The sequence below is a fragment of the Colias philodice genome, chromosome 3 (genome assembly GCF_061535455.1).
Source record: "Colias philodice isolate Cphi_HAF_F1 chromosome 3, ilColPhil1 Martin Lab GWU primary, whole genome shotgun sequence".
Lineage (NCBI taxonomy): Eukaryota > Metazoa > Arthropoda > Insecta > Lepidoptera > Pieridae > Colias > Colias philodice.
Genome location: NC_143088.1, coordinates 1,822,562 through 1,847,174, shown reverse-complemented (window position 1 = coordinate 1,847,174; position 24,613 = coordinate 1,822,562). Strand labels below are relative to the sequence as shown.

The 24,613-nt window shown below is 32.1% G+C and overlaps 1 protein-coding gene and 1 non-coding gene across 2 annotated transcripts in view; both read right to left on the bottom strand.

Moving 5' to 3' along the window:
- LOC149489397 (prion-like-(Q/N-rich) domain-bearing protein 25) overlaps nt 1–16,130 on the bottom strand; it is a 33,869-nt gene extending 17,739 nt beyond the window's left edge. Inside the window, exon 1 of the mRNA XM_089713689.1 lies at nt 15,957–16,130. The gene's annotated coding sequence lies outside the window, so the exon portion shown is untranslated. The remainder of the gene's footprint in view (nt 1–15,956) is intronic.
- TRNAR-UCU (transfer RNA arginine (anticodon UCU)) lies at nt 12,434–12,506 on the bottom strand. Its single transcript has one exon. It is a non-coding gene; the product is annotated as a tRNA-Arg (tRNA).
- Nucleotides 16,131–24,613: the final 8,483 nt, after the last annotated feature.

Genomic DNA, 24,613 nt, shown 5'->3' with positions numbered 1-24,613 from the left:
ATAAGATCTCCTTAACGATCACCTTTTATGGTGTATAGTAAAAATAAAAATATTTTGATGGCAAAAATTAATATATGTACCTATGATAATTTTGTGAATATTAATTATTTAGCTAATTAAAAAACTGAGGACCTTAATAGCTACAATGTCATGACACGATAAAAAGCTTCATCACAAACTAACAAAATTATAAGACTGATTCTAAAAAAAATATACAAGTTACAGAAAGTGTCGGTGTGAAGCAGCCTCTAAGTAGAGTTTGAGAAAAGTTCACAACTTGTACTTAAGTGTCGATGTCGTTAAACTAAGCGTTACCAAGTATTATTTAACCATTACTTAGACGAAAATTCGAGTAACGAGTTTGAACCATTATTATAAAATTAACTATGTAATCCTGATATGAAAACGGCCATTTATCCACATGTAAAGAAATTCACTAAAGAATGAAACACAATCTCAATTCCCTAAATATTAAAAGTTTTTGGAAAAGGGATACTAAAACACTTATAAACTAGTTTCCCCTTTAGAGTATTAGTGTAGATTTTTATAAACAACAGTATAAGACAGATGATGTTAATGAAGAAAATAAAATAAAATATAATAAAATAAAAAGAACTACATAAAAAAAACACTAAACTGTTAACTGTTGAAGTTTAGACAGAAATACAACGCAAAGTTATTATATATATTGATAGAATGATCTCTACATAAAGACATCAAGCAGCTTTCTCCCATTGCATCTTAACACAATAGTTCATTAATTCATCCCGGGATGGCCAGGGCTGTCACTAAAAAGTTTTAAAAAGTATCTGAATCTAATCCTGGAAATACGATATTTATTTCTCTTTAGGTTTATGTACGTAAATGTACTTAATAGATTTTTTTTTGTAATAGCTCTACCACAGACTAACTCTACTAACATTAACTTTTTTATGAATGAGACAAAGAGAAAAACGGTAACTACGCATGTAGAGACTAGATTATCACCAGTAGATAATACTCTTTATTCACATGATTGATAATTTTCGTTGAAATTAGCAATGATTTTCTTTTATGTGAACGACCTTCAAAAATGTCCATATATGAGAATTATATTTTCATTTTTTGCACAGCCCTAGGTTACACAATGCAAGAAACAAATTATTACAATAAGAAAGAATTTGTATCACGAAGTATCGTGACTCGACCATTGGCGAGTATTACAAAACGTTTGATACAAATAGACCATCGTATATAAATATTATGATTTAGAGCCTAGAAATCCAAAAAAGATCAGCAAGAATTTGAATATAATATAATAAATACAGTTTTACGACAAACATACTAGGTACCTAATTATTTTTTAACAAAAAACTAAACCGCCTAAAAAGAGAATTCTCAAAATCTGTTCACTCGAAAGTTCTGAAGTAACAAACTCCAAAAATACAGTCATATTTAGAACCTCCACCTTTTTAGTAGTCGGTTGAATAACAAAAAAACATTCTCCGTTTTATCACAACAATCCTTATTGACTGATTTTATCTGATAAAATCAGTCAATAAGGATTTTGACCGAAGCCCTTCGTCAATAACCTTATTGACTAATTACCGGTCAATAAGGTTATTGACTGGTTTAGGGTTTTGACTGTAACATATTATCTCGAATTTACAACGTCGCAATGTTACGAATTAAATATATCTTTTAATGATAGATTATCTATCTTAACTGCATATAGTTAGCAGTTTCTCAACCGAATCGATCAATTAAAAACGCACGTTTTTAACTTTTTCTTTTGAGGTTTTGTATCGAACCTGCATTGGCTCTCCGCTCTCTTTCTGATCACTATTTCAAGGAGACTGTCGAATTAAAAACTTTTTTTAAACCTTAGATTTTACAAAGCATCTTTAATTTAAACCGAAATTCAATATGGCAATACCTAATATTTTCTAAAAACAATCAAACTCTATTAAATAGAGAGGTCATTTACCAGAGATTATCCCATAAGTCCAACCTAACAAAACTGTCTAACTACATTGAGATAATATTAATATGGAGACGACACCGCCTACATCACTTATGTTCCGCTCAACATACGCTTTTTTTTAATGGTTTTAAAGTGAAACGCATCAAATATGCCTTCGTGTGTGTTACGATATTGCACAAATAATACAAATAATACGGAAAAGTGCAAAGGAATAACTTTCATCGGTAAGTACCTAACTAGATAATAATTTTTAAAACTTAGTTAGAGCAAAAAAAATGGCGCACAGATTTTGTTCGTGGTGTCTCCTCCATACGTAGTAATATTATCTCAATGTCTAACTATTGCTATTTATTTATCTATATAGGTAAACACTTGGTATTACGCTACCTAGTAGTCTATACTAATATTATAAAGAGGAAAAGTTTGTAAGTATGTATGTATGTATGTATGTATGTATGGTTTTCACGCAAAAACTACTGGACCGATTTCAAAAATTCTTTCACCATTAGAAAGCTGCATCTTTACTGAGCAACATAGGCTATATTGCATTTTCAAAAAAATTAGAGATCCTTACCAAAAATGCAATAATGTAACCCAAGGTGTAAAAAAATCCTCAATAAAAAATCTGTCATCGCGTGCGCTGCGGAATCTATTGAAGATAGAACAAAAAAATGTTCTACGGTATTATAGAATGGATCAATATCTACAAGAAAGTCCGCGATACCATATGTCCATTTTCAGTAGTTATGTTACTACAACAACTTTTTTACGTTTTCAAAGTAAATAGAAGTGCCGACAGTAATCAAACCATGTTATCCATACACATATATTAATCCTTATCCCATTTAATGATGTTTTATTATAGACTGTTTCAATACCAGCAAAATACTTTTTAAATGAAAAGAATTGGATATTCCATTCAAAAGATATAACGAATTTTTAAAAGTGTCAATCTACAGAAAATAGTAGGTATACTGTTCGAGCAAGCCGTAGTGCGGGGGTCATGGAGGAATTCTACCAATATGCGTCTTGACGGAACACAGTGGGGTTTTGGTCGGTAGGAATCCGACATAACCCACGGCCCCTCCCCCGGAGGCCGTGGGTATCTATGAAAGATTTCCCCACTAAAACAAAAAAAAAAAAGGCCGTAGTGCGGGACGGGGTAAAGGTGATTATCATGTGATTAAAAATTAAACCTATAGTCCGACCTATAGTAGACTTTTCACTGTAAGTTGTAACGATATCGCTATCTATGCGGATGAAACCGCAGGGCATTGCTAGTATATTATACAATCGGATTAATTAGTACGCATTATGTTACATGATTAATCCAAAGATTACTAATGGCATTACTCTATTTACTTTTCCACTATATAACTGAATCATATATTACCTAATTTAATTTATATTGCATTATTTAAGGGAACGATACACAGTGGATGCATGTGGGTGATCGATCTTTATTCTGTTCTTTAAAACAATCTTATTACAGAGGATTTGAACTAGTATACTTAGTGTGTATTATATTATCTGTGATTTGAACGATGATGATGAAAGAAAACAATACACTTTAGGTAGGTACATAGTACATACATTTGAATATGTGCTGTAAATAATAGCACAATTAATTTGGCCACTTCATTCGAATTTTCGAGTAGGTATCACTAAATTTCACAACATTTGGTTGCATTCGTAAAATAATAATCAGGTTAATGGTCATTGAAGCGAAATAATGAGTTCTCAATGTAATCATTGCAAAAATAAGTACATAATATATTGCAATATCAATCCACTTTAAAATTGGTGAAATGCAATATCCACTTTAAAATCGATCATAATAATTAATATCGGTGGTAATTTTAGTTAATTGATATATTTTTTTGGCTCAAACAGTATTACCTAGGTATTTGTTTTCTTTAAAAAAATATTTAAAATGCTATATGCAGACCGATCAAAAGACCCATCATCATAAACACAAAGTAACTACAAATTTATAAAGTAGGTACTTATAAATTAATTAAATTGACGAATAAATATCGTTAATAATGTTGGTGTAATGTAAATTGCTAAACGAACGTAACATTATCGAGAATACAATATAGTTTATAATTATTAAAATTAGCACACCCAATCATTGAGCAGAATGTATTAGCCACATAATAATATAATCATAACATCTATAATTTGTAACTACATCTTGGAAATTCGTATAATTTTAATTTTAATTAAGTTTTTTTACAAAAAAATAAAAAACTCTTTATAGTGGGAACTGGGAAGCGAAAAGGAATGTAATACAATCTATTGAATGACGTAAACAGAGATTCACAATAAACAATGGACATTCAATTTGGATGCACATGTCATCTGCACTTGCTAGTTCATTTCGAATAGGGTTGGCGCTACAGGGTTTTAATTTTATTTATTTACATGGGATAATTTTGAGATAAATAGAAATTCACAAATAGAAAAATATACAAATACTACAGATATTGTCCTACTATTAATATGCGCAAGTATGTAAGAATGTATGGATGTTTGCTAGCTTTCGCGCAAAAACAGCTCATCAGATATGTATGAAATAGGGTGCTGTGATAGATAACAGTACTAGAATACTAGACTAGAATGTAGATAAACACATAGGCTACTTTCTTACGAACATGACGCGAGTAAATGAATATGTACGTAGTTAAAACGACATATCACATAATCATTATCATTCATAATATAATAATATCCTTTTAAAAAATCCCTTTAAAAAAATCCAGACCAGATTCAAACCCTAGACCGCTGAACCATAAAGTTCTGATGACCCTAGGGTCCAACCAGAGAATAAACAATAGCTTTGTTCCCATCTACACACCGTGACGGTGACGTATGGGTCAGATTTAATTAAATTCACATTGTTTTTTATTTGACAAAATTATACGGAATGTACAATGTACAATGATCAGATTAGTCTATTTTACATTGATAACAATTTTAATATGTAGGGAACGGAAAATCTATACTTTATTCTATTAGTCCATGCTTTTAATATTATAAAGCTAAAGAGTTTGTTTGTTTGAACGCGCTAATCTCAGGAACTATGCTGGTCCGATTGAAAAAAATCTTTCGGTGTTAGATAGCCCATTTATCGAGCTTATGGCTATATATATAATATCATCACGCTAAGACAGGAGCGGAGAAATACGGGTAAAACCGCGGGGCACAGCAAGTTGGAGAATATGTGTAAGACCCTCTATGTGCCCTTGCATTGCCTTCGTCCGATGTACAATCCAATAGAAATTCCTAGCACACATTTCCAATTCATCTCCTTATGTTTTCCTTCATTTCTCCTAAGAAAGAAAAATCTTATAAAACAGAACAAACATGCCCCTTTTTTATTCATTCCAATCTCTAAATGTATTGATTTCGGCACAAGGCAAAAACTTAGTATAAACTCTATAGGTACAAAGATTTTGCCTTGTCACAAATAATTGAAGTATGCAGAAGAATTGCTATGTGCCAAAATCGATAGATTAGTATTGTGCTATTAACAAGAACAAGCGAAACAAAATGAGCAGCTAGTGTAATCCGAGTACAGTTCGGAACGCGAGTCGAATCAAAAATCGCATCTTTCGTTCCACCCATCAGCGGATAACTGCTGAATATCTTCCGTATTTTAGAAAAACTTTCTGTTAGTTATATAAACTGTAAAAAAATATTCTCAGAAGAATTACGATGTGTGAAGTGCATTTAGTCAGTGATAGTTTCTTTTTATGAAATTGAATTTCGCAAAAAAAAACTACTTGAATAAGTAAACAAAGATGCTGTCATCTTAGGGCCGATTTTTCAATCATTGGATAAAACTTATCCGTCCAATAAAATATTACACGATAATATTAAAATGTCACGTAAACTGTCAAATACGGGCAATTAGAATACGTTTTTAAAATGGTAGTTTTATACATTATTCGACGAATAAGTTTTATCCAAGCATTGAAAAATCGGCCCTTAATGTTATAACTTATAGCATTAAGATGGCAGTAAAAATTAAAAGATTATTATGGTTTACTGTAAAAACAAGTATGTATTTAATCTAATCAGTGTATAATTAAAAAAGAAACTTTGGAGAAAAGGGCAGCCTTATTTCTACCACAACTATTAGATATAATTTAATTATAACTGGGAAAAGAAATGTATGAATTATATTTGAAGAAATAGCGTTAAAATAAGATTTTTTTTATAATAGATACTTAAATACACTACAGACAAATAGCGGGATAGGACAAAAAATACGTAAAAATTAGAGAGACAAAAAAGCAGCAATAAATTGAAGTATTCTATATCGATACTGAACCCTAATCAAAATAGAAATCTTTATTGAAAAAGTTTCAAAATAATACAGTTAAAAAAATCGGTACAACAGTTAAATAAACTAACTACATAACTGTGGTATCGTTACCATCAGTTCAGGGTCCGCTTTCTTTTGTCACGCTTTTTAATTCAATACAGTCATCGAGACAAAGTACGTGAATTTTAAAATCACCAATAACAATTGATTTTGGTAAAAGGTAAGGTGCAGAAAAACTAGGACCTAGCTTATTTTTCCCCTTGAAAGGAAATAGGAAGATGTACACTTACCAGAAAATAGTTTTATTGGTCAAGAAATTGGGAGTACGGGTTCTATTTTGAAGTTTTAGTTTCCAAAAGAGTTTTAAAAACATTTTTTTTTTATTCTTTTATATGGTGTCTCTCGATCTTAGCCAGAATGGCTCTACCTACCTACATCTACTCTACATGTTAACGCGGACGCCCGAATGAACTGAAAGTTCACAGTGTAACGAAAGGTTGAAATCAAATGGATAAATAGATGTTTGTCATTTGTGTCTCATCCACCCAAAAACGATCCATCGGTTTCACATAGAGATCGATTATAGCCTGGATTAGCACATCAGACCATATTTTTTCCGCAGTAAATGACGCCGCTTACTTCTTTACACAAAAACATTGTTACACTTTAACTGTATATGTAACATAAGGACATTCGATTTCAATATATGGCTTTGACACAGTGTTACATAACACATGTATAATAGGTATATTATGTAAATAGCGTCGGATTGTCGGCCAGTTACAAGGCCTCGTGAATCATTACTTGTACGTAACTGTATGTAACTGTCCCCAGGGTTTTGTTTGTTAATATTGTTTTGTTTTATATGAGTATACTGGTGTATAAATGCAAAAGTAACTTTGTTAGCTGTTAACAAGTTCATACACAGGATAGAGTTGAAAATACCAAATTTAACTCGCTTTACGGTTCATCTATATGTTGGACTCGATAATGACCCACTATAAAAATTAACATCTGTAGGTACAACTAAAGATATAGACCGCTCTATTTATTTTTTTTTTATTATAGGACATTATTACACAAATCGACCTAGTCCCACAGTAAGCTCAATTAAGGCTTGTGTTGTGGGTACTACAACTAGGCGACGATAAATATAATATTTAATAAATACATATATAGATAATAACACCCAGACCCAAGAACAAATAATTGAGATCATCACACAAATATTTGCCCTGACCGGGGATCGAACCCGGGACCGTCGGCTCAGTAGGCATTTACTTTACCACTGCGCCAACCGCGTCGTCGAATGGAGTTCGAATCGTATTTATGGAGTAATTCTTAAAAATGGTAGGGCCATTAGAAATTGGCGTATTTCAATCGGCTCATTTGTTTGAAATCAAGTTCAAATGCCTCAAATTGACAAACTAGAGGTAAACTATATCAAGATGATAATAAATAACAAAACTGGGTAGCTTATAGTATGGTTGTATGTGGGCGAACCCTTGAGGATGTACTGAATGACACGAATGCTTTAAAACTGGTTTTTAAAGTTTCCCTTAATAAGAATCATGTTTCAAACCCACTTCGTCGGAAATGTTTTGCTTTCGTTTATTGAAAGTTATATTTTATTTTTGTGAATTTTGTTCTTTCAAATACAGTTTTTATCGGGTGAATCCTATGGTTGGATCATTATATTTATAGCGCCCGCTTTGTCTAAGATTTAACAAGTTACTAAAACCTTCCTCAAAAACTACTTTATCTATTAAAAACCGCATCAAAACCGTTGCGTAGTTTTAAAGTTGCATACATAGCTATAGGGCGAACAGACAGCGATAGCGACTTTGTTTTATAGTATTTATACTATGTATTGATCTTAAAATATTATATCTATCTATCTATCGTATACCTTTCCTTGTAAAAACGAAATCATTTCCAAGAAATTAATCCTAGCTTCTAGTTAATTACAGTGAATCATAAGATGTGTAATATGTACCTACTTGTAATAATAGGCGGGCTCTATTTTCTATAGCACTACATATTTTACTTACTCTTCAAAGTGATATAGGTAACTATTCATATAATATTGTTTTATATTAAGGTGTAAATACAATACAATAAACATTCGATAATAAATTACTTGTGGCCTGTAAAATGATAATTCTTATCAATATTATTGGAAAATTTGTTTGCATCTAAATAAAACCTAGGTAAGGAAATAATTACAATTTTGTTTTACTTACATTCTTAAATTACGCAAGTATTGAAATTCCTTCACTTTCTATCACAATTTTAACAATTACTTTCACAAAGAGTCTCTTTTTTCAACTAGATAGATTTATTCCACTGTGCACTTTGACAAAGAAGACAATTGTATTCAACTGTTTCAAACCACTTTGCACACATGAAACAAAAATATTATCACATCAACATACACTACTATAATAATACTTTAAAACTTTAAAAAGTCTCCTTAAAAATGTAACACTAGTAAACCAAACACAAATTTAATAACAATTATAACTCCGTAGTCCGTGCACCACCGGCTTCGAAACAACAACCTATTCGATAGCTAATCAGCTAAATGTTATCATAATGCGAAATCAATTCAAAGATATCTGTGGAATGTCGGGTCACAACACGTCATTTTGTGGACAATTAATTAATAGATATATAATTATAGTTGTAATTGGTTATGTCCCGTTACTGATTTTAAGTATAAATAGATTCGTTTTACTCATATTTCCTTCGCTTTCGCCATTAAAACATGAAATTTTTGTCGGGCCGATTTTTCAATGCTTGGATAAAACTTATTCGTCGAATAGTGTATAAAACTACCATTTTAAAAACGTATTCTAATTGCCCATATTTGACAGTTTACGTGACATTTTAATATTATCGTGTTTATTGGACGGATAAGTTTTACAAGCATCGAAAAATCTATGATATCTATAATATGGTCTGGTTTAATAAATAGGTTTATCACGAAGGCAAAGTGTGCATGTATAAAATATGAACCCACCAAATATTTGACGAGACAGACATTTTTGAGAAGAAACAGCTTATGGGCTGGGTTACGCCTGTTTCAATCTTTTATCACAGGAGATCATTAACGGAAGTATGTAAAAGCATGGGTAAAATCAGTAGATTGTGAAAGTCTATTTCTTTCTGTCTGTTACGCTCTCACTGTAAAACCAATTAATCGATTTTAATGAAATTTGGCATGGACGGAGGTGAAAATACGTGTCCAACGTATATTACTTACTTCATTCATGCACGAGCTTGAAGTAATACAGTCCACGGCTTTGTACCCGGATAAAAAGTAACCAATACTTTTTTCCAGGATATATTCCTTACAAAATTAATCCAAATCAATTAAGCAGTTTTTACCTGCAAGAATAATTAACATACATCCATTTTTCATATACCTAACATAACTAGTGATCCGCCCAGGCTTCGCCCGTACACATTGCCACTCAATCGGTGAAAGTTTGTAATCGGTTCCTGAGATTCGCGTGTTTAAACAAACAATCTCTTTTTATTATTAGCATACATAGTATAGAATCTAAGACACTTTCAATTCTAAAACTCAATGTCAAAGTCTTAAGAAGTTAGGGCTAGATGCGCCTGCGCATAACGGAACCAGCGGCTGTGTCGGCCTTGCCGCCTGCTCTAGAATTTACGATGTGACAGGTTGTCGATTGAATTACGATTTACAATATTTATTTTATTCTTTAAAATATTGATTAGACTACAGGCCCATGTTGAAAAAAATGTTGTGTGGTTTTATGAAACCACGGTAAAAGTGAAACTGTTCGAACGGTTCCGAACACTGCTTTGTGTAGCGCATGTCGCGTGACGGTCGGCTGCCGAGTAGGTATACCTACTCGGCAGCCGTGAGCCGCGATACACGCGACATGCGCTACACAGACCAAAAAGTTTGAGACGATGTAATAAAAGTTTCACTTTAAAAGTTATGGGTCATTTGAACCACCAGGTGACCCAACTAGAACGATATAAGAGCATAAAATAATAAGATTCAGCACTATGCCGTCACTTGTAAGCTGTCCACTTGAGTGCAGATGAGAATTCGAAAGTACAGGTAGAGATTTTTTTCGACATGGGCCTGTAGTCTATAATCTATTCTGAAGATATCTTATCCATAAAAGAAAAACTAGGTGACATCAAACCTTAGATAAATGTACTAGGATGGAAATTGATATTTTGCACCACTCTACCTCTAATTAGTTTGACGTATCTGTATGTGGGTGAGTCTTTTTTGTATTAATCTTTGGCATCACAGCTCCTAAACGGATTAAGCGATTTCTATTTAAAAATAATTTGAGGGGGTAGAACGGGGAAGCTATTTTGTATGAAACTGTTTAGCGTTGTTCATTGTCTGCAGAAATTGCACGCCTCATAAGCGAAGCGTTGAGGTGGGTACTACTGTCACTTCGCGCAAAACATCTGATTTTTCAAACTTAAAATGTCTTTATGTATCATACATTGCACTTGTAAGATAATACATACACACACATATTAAGAAAAAACACTATTTTTAACGTTCATGATATTTTTGATGTCATTTTTGTTATTTAAACTAGTTAAAAAACAGTTTAAAAAAGTTCTGTCTTGGACGTCCGTGTGTCTGTATGTGCGGATCCTTTTTCTTGTTAACACGATAGCGACCGAAATACTTTACTAATCGAGTCTTTTTTTTTCTCTTACGCTTGAGTATGCTCAGGAATAGAACCCTTTCATTTTTCAGGGTCTGATTCGATGTGGTTTAATTGTTATTAAATAAACAAAAATAATAATTAATAAATATTTATTAAAAAAAATTATGAGGCGTGCACTTTTGGATTTTCCAAATTATTTAAATAAACTGTGTCTTCTTTCATTTCTTCTAATAAGTAGGTAATTGCTCTTCAATTAGGCCATGGACCAATAAACTATAGGCCAACTTTCTCAGCTCGTTTCCTGTGCTAAAAGACGATTAGTGTCTATTAGATTACTGTTTATACGGGGCACTAAATCTGTAAGTGCACACTTTTCCCCTTGTCGCAATAAAACCGGAGGTCAAATCAATATTCTGACCTTAAAGAAGCACGACCACGTATCCACACCTATTTTGAATAAATATTGCATATAACTAAAAACAAATATACTACGTAAGAAATTGTATTTTCAATATCAACTGTTTATATGGATTGTATTTATGTTAATTTTCGCTTTTACAGCTATTTAAATTGAAACACAATTTAATTACTTTATGGAAAAATTATTCTTAAAAAAATTAAAATAACTAGCTAACCCGACAATTCTATTTCTTGCAAGTTCGTATCCGTACTCCGTAGCCGTAAATTTCCCATTTTCTTAATTTTCAGGCGCAAATATCTTGAGGTTTTCTTTCACACCCTTCTCCTAACATTAACGAACACATCAAAATAAGAATAACGAAATCGGTCGAGCCGTTCACCCGTGATGGCCAAGGGAAATGGGGATTCATTTTAATCTATGTATTACTAGCTTTCCGCCCGCGGCTTCGCCCGCGTTTTCAGAGAAAAGCCCGCATAGTTCCCTTTCCCGTGGGATTTCCGGGATAAAACCTATCCTATCTCTCAAGCTGGATCGAACTGCACATGGTGTGCGAATTTTATTATAACCAGTTAAGTGGTTTAGGAGTCCATTGAGGACAATCATTGTGACACGAGATTTATATATATTAAGATTAAGATTATATCAAAGAAGGTAAAAAGACGCCTTTCATAGAGTAGTACTAAAATTATAAAAGCATTTATTTCAAACTAGTCTAATTTTAAGAATTAGGTCTCTTTGAAACATAACAGAAGTGTCCGACATTTTTATAGCGAAGGTGGCCCCATGGGCCATGACTAATCAATGAATGAAATAAAATTACCTAACCTTGTATTATAGTATAACAAGAATATAATATAATAATGATATTATAAAATAATATATTATGTTTTACAAAATAACCGTACGATGAATTATTATAAGGAATTTGAAAAATAAAATAGAAAAACAGATATTAAAAAATATAATTCATGTTTATTTGTATATAAACAATAACAATTTGCCTTATTAAAAAAAATATAAAAATAAAAAGAGGATGTCATCCCTGGTGGGGATCGAACCCACGACCTTTGGATTAGAAGTCCAACGCGCTATCCTCTGCGCCACAGGGACTATACATGGCGCTTCGAAAATATTGATAACTACATTTCCTAGCTTTTATACTTAATTTTAAAATTAAAGTGACTATTTTACACGATTTTGATGTTAATAATATGTAACATGTTGTTACGTATAGGCGAACTTACTAAATTATAATTTATGTAGTTATATTTCTTTGCAGATACCTACATGTAAATTTTACATTGTTATAAAATTATTGAAAATGTGTAAAATTTAGGGCGTAGGGCGGGTAATATAAATTTTTTACGTGCTTTATGCAGACATTTTATAATTTTCTACCACATTTCCTATTATTAATCATCACTACTAGCATGCATTCCAATGTTTATCCTTATAAAAATATTTTACAAATTGACTATAAGTTTATCTTTCGAGTTTCTTCATTATCTGTGGTTATTATAAGTTATGCGGTTGACATCTAACGACATCGACACCTTAATTATTCTAATTACGAAGTGTCAGGTGGAAAAATAAATGAATGGAGTCGCTTCATTCATTAAAATGTTAATTAATATTCATTATGCATGTAAGGCATGTTATATTATAATAACATTTTTTCTCAATGTCAATTAACTGCTCTACTGTAGTTAAATGTTGGTATTTTCAAGCGATATCAAATAATTAAAGATATAAAGAAAAACTTCGTTCTGTAGTTTTATAAGGGTGGACACAACATTCCTTAAATAGGTACCTACATCCAAAAAAACATACATTTTATATTATTATAATAATTATATTTAATTCTTGTACCTAACTACATACGTACAAAAACAGTAAAACAGTAAACAGCGTCATGCTAAATGGCACTACCGTCACGTCATGGAGTAAGGCGACGATTTTGGTATCTTTGAATCATGCCAAAGAAGTTTCACATCTCATACGTGTGCTCAGCACACACGCACTTTTTTTTTGTTATATAAACTGCTACAAGTGACCATGAAACTGGTGTTTGTAGTTTTATCAATAACAGCGTAGCAAAACCGGTTATACAGCCTTGATGAGGTGATAACAAACAAAATTCAATAGTAAATACTGTTTATTTATATTAGTTATGGTTCCTGAACGGAGGCCGATCTTGTTTTTAGTGGCGTTTTAATGTTTTTTTTTTGCAGAAAAATATACCTAACTACTGACATGTTTTATACAATGTTTATGGTAAGTATAGACATAGGTTCGTATACTTATATTAGGCTGTTACGAAATATGTACTAGTTTAGCCTTTAGCTTTACTCGCATAGTACGCAAAGAAGTTGAATTGAAAAATTATTATTTCTTTCAACCCATCTATATTGTATAGGAAGGTGTCGGATAAAATACACTGTTCTCCTGGGGTTTTAGTGGGACGCAGGTAGGACCCATTATATAATTTTTTAAGGGTTTTTTTTATCAATAGGATTGTTTCTTTTATCCGAAAAGGACATTTTGAAAAACGACGCTCTACATTTAGATTTTGAATAGTTACATATTTATTATGAACAAGCTTTCCGCCCGTGGCTTCGCCCGCGTTTTCAAAGAAAAACCCGTTTCCGTAGGATTTCCGGGATAAAACCTATCCTATGTCCTTTCTCGGGTATCAAAATATCTCTATTCCAAATTTCATGCAAATTGGTTTAGTAGTTAAGGCGTGATTGAGTAACAGACAGACAGACAGAGTTACTTTCGCATTTATAATATTAGTATGGATTACTTATTAATTTATATTATATCTTTAAACACAACACCTTGTCTCAATGTAACAGGACTCCTCCGAAACGGCTTGACCGATTTTATGACTGCATTCCTATATTCTACCTGGTATTCGTTCTGATTACTGAGAATAAGTATCTACCTACTTACTTAATTCGTAAACTATTTTTAGGGTGTCCTGAAAGAACATCGTCCACGTCAGCTTGTAACTTTCATACATTTACTTTTCATACCTTCTTGATTATATAATGTACCTACCTATGACAGAGAAAGATGGTCCCTTTCCATGGTTTTTATGTAACTAGTTGTATGTACATACGCTATTGCTATATAAATATATGAAGGTCAAGTGCGAAGCCCAGTAAGATCGCAATGGCCTTGTGTTTGTACATACTTATTTATTTCTATTTATATATACAACTTCATTTGGTCCTTATGTAAGATTGTAGAGATAGTCTTTATTAAGGAGTTTTTAAATAAGTATAAAATATCATTAATTAGTTACTAAAATATGGTAAGTTCTAGAAACTTGTAAATAATCGTCAATATAAATCTTGGAATGTAGTTAGTCGAAAATAAAATAACTAAATTGTTTTTATTTTTAGTTAACTAGGTTTTTGAAATAAAAACTCACATTTTATTAAATCTCACGAAATATTGTTGAAGGGGTAGAGGGGGTTTCATCAAATCTCACGAAATCTTATATAGAGGAGGGCGGGAAACGAAAATTTTCAAAAGATTATGAAGAAGGTAACTACTAACTAGTAACTATCTACCTGCACTTAGAAGTTAGAGCATGGTTTAATGCTCTAAGTACCTGCATTGAAAAGAAGTAGGTACCTACATATAGAGCTTAGAATATCAATGTTATGTGTAGTTGCATCTGGATTATCATTCATATTGTAGGTATTGTATGTAAATCAATAGAAAATGACATCAGTTCATATAAGATTAGAATAGTAATTTTATTCCCAGTTATTTTCCCTATAGGTACATGTATGTAAATACATTACGCGAATCGTTTCGTCCTACTGGAAGCAGCAAAATATTTTTAGTATAACATCCTACCAACTTTTTTATTTTGTACTAACATGGGAAATATTGGAAACTAGCTGCCCCAGCAGACGGTGTTTTGCCCTATTGCCCCTGATTTCTTTACTCCGGCTTGTGCTACAATTTACGTAGTGCGACAATTTATCAAACTAATAATTAGTTTGATAAATATAAATTACCTAATTGATAATTATTATCAATTAGGTAAGTATTCTAAACCAAAAACATCTAACTAGATACATTGAGTTACTATGTACTAAATGGCTAGATCTTTATATTTTACACTCGGGTGATAGGTATATTGGTAGGTAGTAAAGTTATTACTTATTACCTAGGTATATTCTTATTTAAGTAAAGTAGATACAATATTTTTATTCAATATTTCATGCGAAACTTATCGGTATTTTTGGCCAAAATAGAGGTGTAAGTTTTATTTCATATCTCTAAACTTAAAGATAAAAATGCAATTGCTGAAGTCGCAACCTACATAGATAATAATAAAATACAAGTAGAACGCAAGTAAAAGTACGACAACCTACATCACTCTCAAACCACAATAATTTTTAAAATAATGACCAATCAAATTTAAACCGAGGAAAAAACTTTACAACGCGCAAACTAAGTTATTTACTAAAACAATTCAGAAATGTGAAACTAATCAAAATTAACAAATATCCTATTACGCTATATCAAAACACTTACCATAATTTAAAAAAACAATAAATTAACACCAAACGGCGCACAGTCACTTGTTTTTATCAAAATAAAACTTAATTATTCTTTTATTTGTCACTCGGTTACCATAACAACGCAAAATGGCGGACGCATGCGCACTGCGACTCGGACGCGGTCGGACTGCCGAGTGCCGGTTTTCCCGCCAACCCAATACCAATACAATGCGACTGGTCTACAATTTCTTCGATCGTAAATAACCGATGTAAACAATAGGAGAACAGTAAAGGTATCCTAAATATAAATATGGTAAAAAAAATTATTATATTTTGTGATTACGTGAAAATTGTAATTAACATATTGGAATAAAATAGATAGGTAACTAATAACTAGACATCGGATTATATGCACTATCAAAATGCCAAAATATGCATGCAAATATGCACTAAAAAAGGCCGAAATATGCACTAAAAACGACTGATATGTCTAAAATATGCACAATACAAAATCTAAAAACCTTTATTAATTTTAAATTTAAATCAAAGATTGTACAAAAACAGTGAAATTTTCTTGAAATTAAGTATAGTTTTTGTGCCAATATACAATTTAGCATTTTAACCAAATTTTCGAGCGCAAATTTGTGACTTTTGTCACCCGCGAGCCCTGTGTTGCCACCTTAGACCTTTCCGGGCTAAATCTAGCCCTTTTTTGGAATTCAACCCATGTTTTAAGTTTTTAGCCCCAAAAGGGTAATCTAGCCCTATTTTGAATGGCTCAAAAATTACTTAAAATGGAGCCCACTTTGTAATTTTTTGCCATTTTACCATGCCAAAATAGGGTTGGTTTACTCGCTGAGCGTTCTAATTGGCTAATAAAGGTTAGTCGACCAATCAAAACTCCCGCTACTTAACGAAATATGCACGATTGGGGAAAAAGGCTATAATATGCACTAACGCCGTAATTAGAGACTTTTATGCATTTGCATATGCAAATATGCAAATGCATATAATCCGATGTCTACTAATAACTATTATGTACTAGACATTTTAAAAATATTTTTGAGAATAATATACTTTTATTTATCTGAAAAAGCATGTAAGGTAAGTGCAAAACCTTTATAATATACACATTTGACATTATAAATTATGGATCAAACATGAAAAAAAAACATCTTAGGTACAATATTTTGTAAAAACCTAAGTACAAATTGTGAAAATTCATACAAAATTAAATAAATAAAACTTATGCTATTGTCACACAGTCACACTACGATTGAAAACCGTCCACTGGTCGAAGTCGTTAGGCTTCTTCCGCGGTGGTCTTGCGCCGGAAAGGTATTTATTGTTACCGATTTAGGTGTCCTTGTGTTTTAAAAACGTAGTAGCAAGCGTAAAAAGGATTCTTTTGCTAGCTTTTGCGTCATTGAGGTATGAATTAAAAATAAATACATTCATTCTCGTATTTTTAGAATGATTTTAGTTTTACGATATTACATAATAATTCGATGAAATATTCAAGTTATATGTAGCTTAATGATGATCAAAATAAGACCATATTAATATCATCTATAGAAATATTATTTAAATTAAAGGTACTTACCGAGTTGTTTTTTCCAGCAGGTTGGTTGTCCTATGGGTTACCTAGTACGCAGCAGAAACAGCACGGAACACCTAATTTTCTTCAAGACCTAAGTAATTTTCTGTACAGGATCTCATACAAGAATTAATAGCATATCCAATTTCTAAAATACATGATAGTAAATACAGAATTTCTTACTATTTGAGTTACATACATACTTTGACCCACTTTTACTCATTTAGGGCAGCTGGTATAATATTGACGATTACTATCGAAGGGCGTGAAATGGTCCATTTTCACCGCTAATGCAATTATTACACTCGTGCCTTTAACGTCATTGAAAAATTACAAAATGAAAAACATTTGTAATCTATACTAATATTATAAAGCTGAAGAGTTTGTTTGTTTGTTTGTTTGTTTGAACGCGTTAATCTCGGGAACGACTGGTCCGATTTGAAAAAATCTTTCTGTGTTAGATAGCCCATTTATCGAGGAAGGTATATAGGCTATATATCATCACGCTACGACCAACAGGAGTGGAGCCACGGGGGTGAAACCGCGCGGAGCGGCTAGTCTGTATATAAAACTCAAAGGTGACTGATATAGTGATCTATCAACGCACAGCCCAAACCGCTGGACGTATCGGGCTGAAATTTGGCATGCAGGTAGATGTCATAACGTAGGCGTCCCCTAAGAAAGGATTTTAGAAAATTCATCCCCTAAAGGGGTAAAATAGGGGATGAAAACTTATACCATGAAAATTTATCTTTTCCACGCAAGCGAAGCTGCGGGCAACAGCTAGTAAGCAATAAAATCGGAAGAGAAAGACGGAATAATCTGGACGAATAAATGAAATATATCAATTTGGTCAATAAGTTTGCATTATTGATACAATGCCTTTGTAATTTACAACATAATATCAAAAAGATCAATCACACATTCATCTTTACTAACTCGTAAACTGTGACCCGCGGTTTTACCCGCGGTCAAAACCATCAAAACTAGCAACATCCATGATCCAGTACCTTTAAAGCTAATTATTTATTTTAATTATACCTACTGATGTACCTACATAATTATGACCTACATATTTAAAGTAAAGTTCTTACATTCTTACATTTACTTTCCTACCAGGTTGCCTGGTAGAGATTGCTGTTCAGCAATAAGGCCGCCTTTTCTACAAATGATGCCTTTGTAATTGCACGCCTCATAAGCGAAGCGTTGAGGTGGGTACTACTGTCACTTCGCGCAAAACATCTGATTTTTCAAACTTAAAATGTCTTTATGTATCATACATTGCACTTGTAAGATAATACATACACACACATATTAAGAAAAAACACTATTTTTAACGTTCATGATATTTTTGATGTCATTTTTGTTATTTAAACTAGTTAAAAAACAGTTTAAAAAAGTTCTGTCTTGGACGTCCGTGTGTCTGTATGTGCGGATCCTTTTTCTTGTTAACACGATAGCGACCGAAATTCTTTACTAATCGAGTCTTTTTTTTTCTCTTACGCTTGAGTATGCTCAGGAATAGAACCCTTTCATTTTTCAGGGTCTGATTCGATGTGGTTTAATTGTTATTAAATAAACAAAAATAATAATTAATAAATATTTATTAAAAAAAAATTATGAGGCGTGCACTTTTGGATTTTCCAAATTATTTTGTTATTGCACGCCTCATAAGCGAAGCGTTGAGGTGGGTACTACTGTCACTTCGCGCAAAACATCTGATTTTTCAAACTTAAAATGTCTTTATGTATCATACATTGCACTTGTAAGATAATACATACACACACATATTAAGAAAAAACACTATTTTTAACGTTCATGATATTTTTGATGTCATTTTTAGGGTTCCGTAGCCAAAATGGCAAAAACGGAACCCTTATAGTTTCGTCATGTCCGTCTGTCCGTCTGTCCGTCTGTCCGTCTGTCACAGCCGATTTACTCGGAAACTATAAGTACTACAGTGATGAAATTTGATGGGAATATGTGTTGTATGAACCGCTACAAAAATATGACACTAAATAGTAAAAAAAAGAATTGGGGGTGGGGCCCCCCATACATGTAACTGAGGGATGAAATTTTTTTTTTCGATGTACATACCCGTGTGGGGTATCAATGGAAAGGTCTTTTAAAATGATATAAAGTTTTCTAAAAAACATTTTTCTTAAAGTGAACGGTTTTTGAGATATCAGCTCTCAAAGTCGTAAAAAGTATGTCCCCCCCCCTCTATTTTTATAACTACGGGGTATAAAATTCTAAAAAAAATAGAGGTGATGCATGCTAATTAACTCTTTCAACGATTTTTGGTTTGATCAAAGTATCTCTTATAGTTTTTGAGATAGGTTGATTTAACTGTAATTTATTATATTTGCTGCTACGGAACCCTTTGTGCGCGAGCCCGACTCGCACTTGGCCGGTTTTATTGTTATTTAAACTAGTTAAAAAACAGTATAAAAAAGTTCTGTCTTGGACGTCCGTGTGTCTGTATGTGCGGATCCTTTTTCTTGTTAACACGATAGCGACCGAAATACTTTACTAATCGAGTCTTTTTTTTCTCTTACGCTTGAGTATGCTCAGGAATAGAACCCTTTCATTTTTCAGGGTCTGATTCGATGTGGTTTAATTGTTATTAAATAAACAAAAATAATAATTAATAAATATTTATTAAAAAAAAATTATGAGGCGTGCACTTTTGGATTTTCCAAATTATTTTTTTTCTGCTTTGTCCATTCATGTTTGTACAATGAAGTATTATAAATAAATAAAGTTTCATAGAAATCCGTCTAGTAGTTTTTCGTGAAGTAAGGTGAAGGGTAACAAACATACAGACAACTATCCATACTCACAAACTTTCGCATTTATAATATTTGAATAATACAGATAGTACCTATCTTAGGTACCTATATTGGATTGGGTGGAGCTTTCTGTCGAATTATACGTAGTGTATTAAGTTTCAGTGATAGGTAATAAAATGCCATTGCCCATTGTAATATAATATACCCATCGGAATATGTTTGTTTCATTTATACAGCCGTAATTGTGTAAGTATATAAAAGAACACTAATTTACTGATAAGCATGAAAGCAAAACTTGTTTAAATAACTTTAAATTTTGCGCCATGCTTCCTGTAAAACTTTCACCTGGACAAAGAAATATTTTTTGTACACATTATTTCATGACAGTCGGTTTATGTCTTATTTATATTTATACTAATGCTATTATTGTCTCTTGGTTTTCCTCGTATATATATTTAATATAATTATAAAATTTCATAAACCGTGGGAAGCCAATAAGATCCCCTGTGCTCCTCCCACTTCCATTGTTCCCATATTGCTGTCCTTATCGTTAATAATTTCGTGACAGTCTGGATTGTTTTAACAATATACGAGATTTTTGGACCGGATCTCTTCATAAGGAAGGTTGGATGAAGTTTTTCTTATAAGATTTAAGGTTCCTTGTTGCAATTTTAAAAGATTTTATACGTACTTTAAAACTACTTTTCACTCGCGGCTTCACCCGCTATGTGAAAACTAACAAATTCAAGAAACCATTCTCGGTTTATCATTTCTCCAATAAAAATTCGTTGAGCAGCTACCCAGATTACTAGATTTTAAATTTGCTCTAGTTATAGAGCATGTTTTAATTAAAGGTATTTTTGCATGATCACAGGTAAACTGGTAATCCATACTAATATTATAAATGCGAAAGTAACTCTGTCTGTCTGTCTGTTACTCAATCACGCCTTAACTACTGAACCAATTTGCATGAAATTTGGTATAGAGATATTTTGATACCCGCGAAAGGACATAGGATAGGTTTTACCCCGGAAATCCCACGGGAACGGGAACTATGCGGGTTTTTCTTTGACTGCGCGGGCGAAGCCGCGGGCGGTAAGCTAGTTAATAATAATCTATGTTATATTTATGTTTATCCAAATCGAATAAGAGTTTTGAGTGTGATTGATTTACAAATACATATAATATTTAATATGAGAACCACGGAACCATCAGTCAATAACGCTCTTAGCTCTTTTTTTTCAATAAACCAGTTAAGTTACCAGTAACAAATTCTTCTTATTATAAGACCACATTTTGGCTAATTGTTACAAGTATGCTATAAGTATATAATTATTTATTTGGGACTGATTAAATTTTAAAACCAAGCTAATAAAAGTAACTTTAGTCACGTGGGCTTTGGAAAAAAAATATCTTATCCTTTCGGGTTAAATATTATATGTAATGTATCGAAAATACATAAACTACAAAAAGCTTTAAATTTATTTAATAATTTGTTTAAAACACTATATAAAATAACAGCATCGCTATAAAGTAGGTAACACTCGATTGGACGAACTCCAGATAAAAATTAACTGATTCGTTAGACTCTACATTTCTGATCACTATTTAATAGTGTCTTTGTCCGCTATGTTATCTGTGAACGAACGAAAGAAAAAAAAAGGAAAAATGTTACGAATTGAGAAACTTACGTTTTTAAAACGTTGTTGGGAAGTAGAAACATATTTAAATATTATCTGTTTGTATTTGAAGCTTATAAATAGTGTAAAATGGTAACATTTTTAATTTATTTTTATTACGTTCGTATAAAAAGATTTATCACTAGGTACATGAAACAAAAGTACCTACCTACTAAGAACCAATTCCGCGTCAAAAGGCTTTAGTCAAAAGTAGACTATTTTCCTGTAAATTGAAAGAAGCATTTACCGCCTTATATTTATTACTAGCTTTTCGCCCGCGTCTTCGCCCGCGTTTTCAAAGGAAAACCCGCATAGTTCCCGTTCCCGTGGGATTTCCGGGATTTCGTCATTTTCCCGGGATAAAAAGTAGCCTATGTCCTTTCTCGGGTATCAAAATATCTCCATACCAAATTTCATGAAAATTGGTTTAGTAGTTTAGGCGTGATTGAGTAACAGACAGACAGACAGAGTTACTTTCGCATTTATAATATTAGTATGGATACTTACGCCTATTTGAAAACAATGAAAACAATAATCACCGCACTACCAGATTTCATCGAAAAACTATTACAACTTCATGCAAACTGAATTTTTATATTGTTCCTTCCTGTACAATTCCTTTACACAGAATACTTACAAGTTTTATCCTTAGAATAACAAAAGCACATTTTACTCTCGTTTTAAGAGCTAATTACCCCATTCCAAACATTCCCAAGGTAACATCTAGAGGCAATCGGGCTAATAGCCGTACAAATTATATGATCATAATATCCCAGTACCTACACGAAAGTGGCATAGATTATGTAAGTTATAGAGTCTTAGTTTAGTAACATAGACGGAAGTTACATTGAAGAAACAGTAGATACTTGAGCTATTTAGGTAAGTAAGCTTATAATAAGATGAACATATACTAGCCAACAATAAACAATTTATGATTAAATGTGTATTTCTAGTGCTTGCTGGTGAGATGTTTTATTGTCCTCTGTCTTCTAAACGATAGTACACTGACTCATTAAAATATAGACCATGGAGAGTTTGTGCGGTCAATAATACACTACTCAAAACAAAATAGGGCCCACCTACACTTATCTCAAAGTTTTGCCTACACGTAATTTATAGGGTAGTTATTGGGGTACTTGAGTATTCCCTTACGTTGTTGACATGTTAATACATATCAGATAATACATATACATAATAATTTTTAATTATTATGCATTACATTACACACAATATGTATAATTGTAGTTCAAGATTACCATGTCGTTTAATATACTAGAAATTGTAAGTTTTGCGTAAATTGAATAAATAAATCTTAGAGCATTAAACCAACAAATACTAAATTTAATGCTAAGTATTTTTCCTTATTATTTAAATATGCTGAACTCATCACTCAAAATAGGTGTATAACATCTACGAATAGAAGCACATAATCTTGGTACTTGCCCGTAATTACTTTCCCACCATCAAAATTGGTGCATATCAAAATAGATTATCATCACTAATACAACCGCTTTGTTTTAACGGTTACTTTTTTATATTATTTGCTAAACAAGTTTTTCATTTGACAGTATTAACTAAGTTTAGAAGTCCATTATATTTATGATAAACTAGCTTTCCGCCCGCGGCTTCGCCCGCGTTTTCAGAGAAAAACCCGTTCCCGTAGGATTTCCGGGATAAAACCTATCCTATGTCCTTTCTCGGGTATCAAAATATCTCTATACCAAATTTCATGCAAATTGGTTCAGTAGTTAAGGCGTGATTGAGTAACAGACAGACAGACAGAGTTACTTTCGCATTTATAATATTAGTATGGATTCGCGCTGTCACTTGTTAAATAAAGTAGAATTTCATGTTTTATTCAAATAAAAAATTGATAAAAATGTAGATACAAATATAGTGCTAGTTAGCAACATAAATCATGTATCACATTAATTCATCTCTACGCTAAAAAATAAAAAAAATCTGCTAATGAATAACATTTAAAAATATAAAAATATAAAAGAAAGATACACTTATTAGTTATTTACTTTATTAGGTAGTAAGTAGTTCATTTGCTAAAATAGACATAATATTTTGTATTTCAAAAATAGTTAAAAATACTTTTTAATGTACCTAATTAGCAACAAAATAAATAAGTACTTAAGTACTTATGTATTAAAAAAAAAATATTTTTTCATTACCTAATTAATGAATAAATTTCGTCTTTCGATAACTGAATCCTTTTGGCAAGTAAGTGCTAATACTTAGATATAACTAGCACGAATGTTATCACAAAGCCATGCGCCGGCGCATCACACATTGCTTAGATCTTTCCCACGGTCGGTACTGTATGACCGTGACTTGGTGACCGTGAGTTTTGATTATTTGATATTATATTTTATTGTAATCTCATATCTTGTATTTAGTTTGTGGACAAAAATAGAAGTAAAAAATACCATTAAATAGTTTAATTCTGTGAAATAAACTCTATAGTCTATACTTGGTAAAATACTTTAATTTGTACATATTACTGCCGCGCGGTTCACTTGCGGACATAAGTCATACAGTATTTCCACAGTATTACAATATTATTTCCTACTGTGGTATTTCTATAGATTATGTGTTATTCTGGTACATAAGCTAC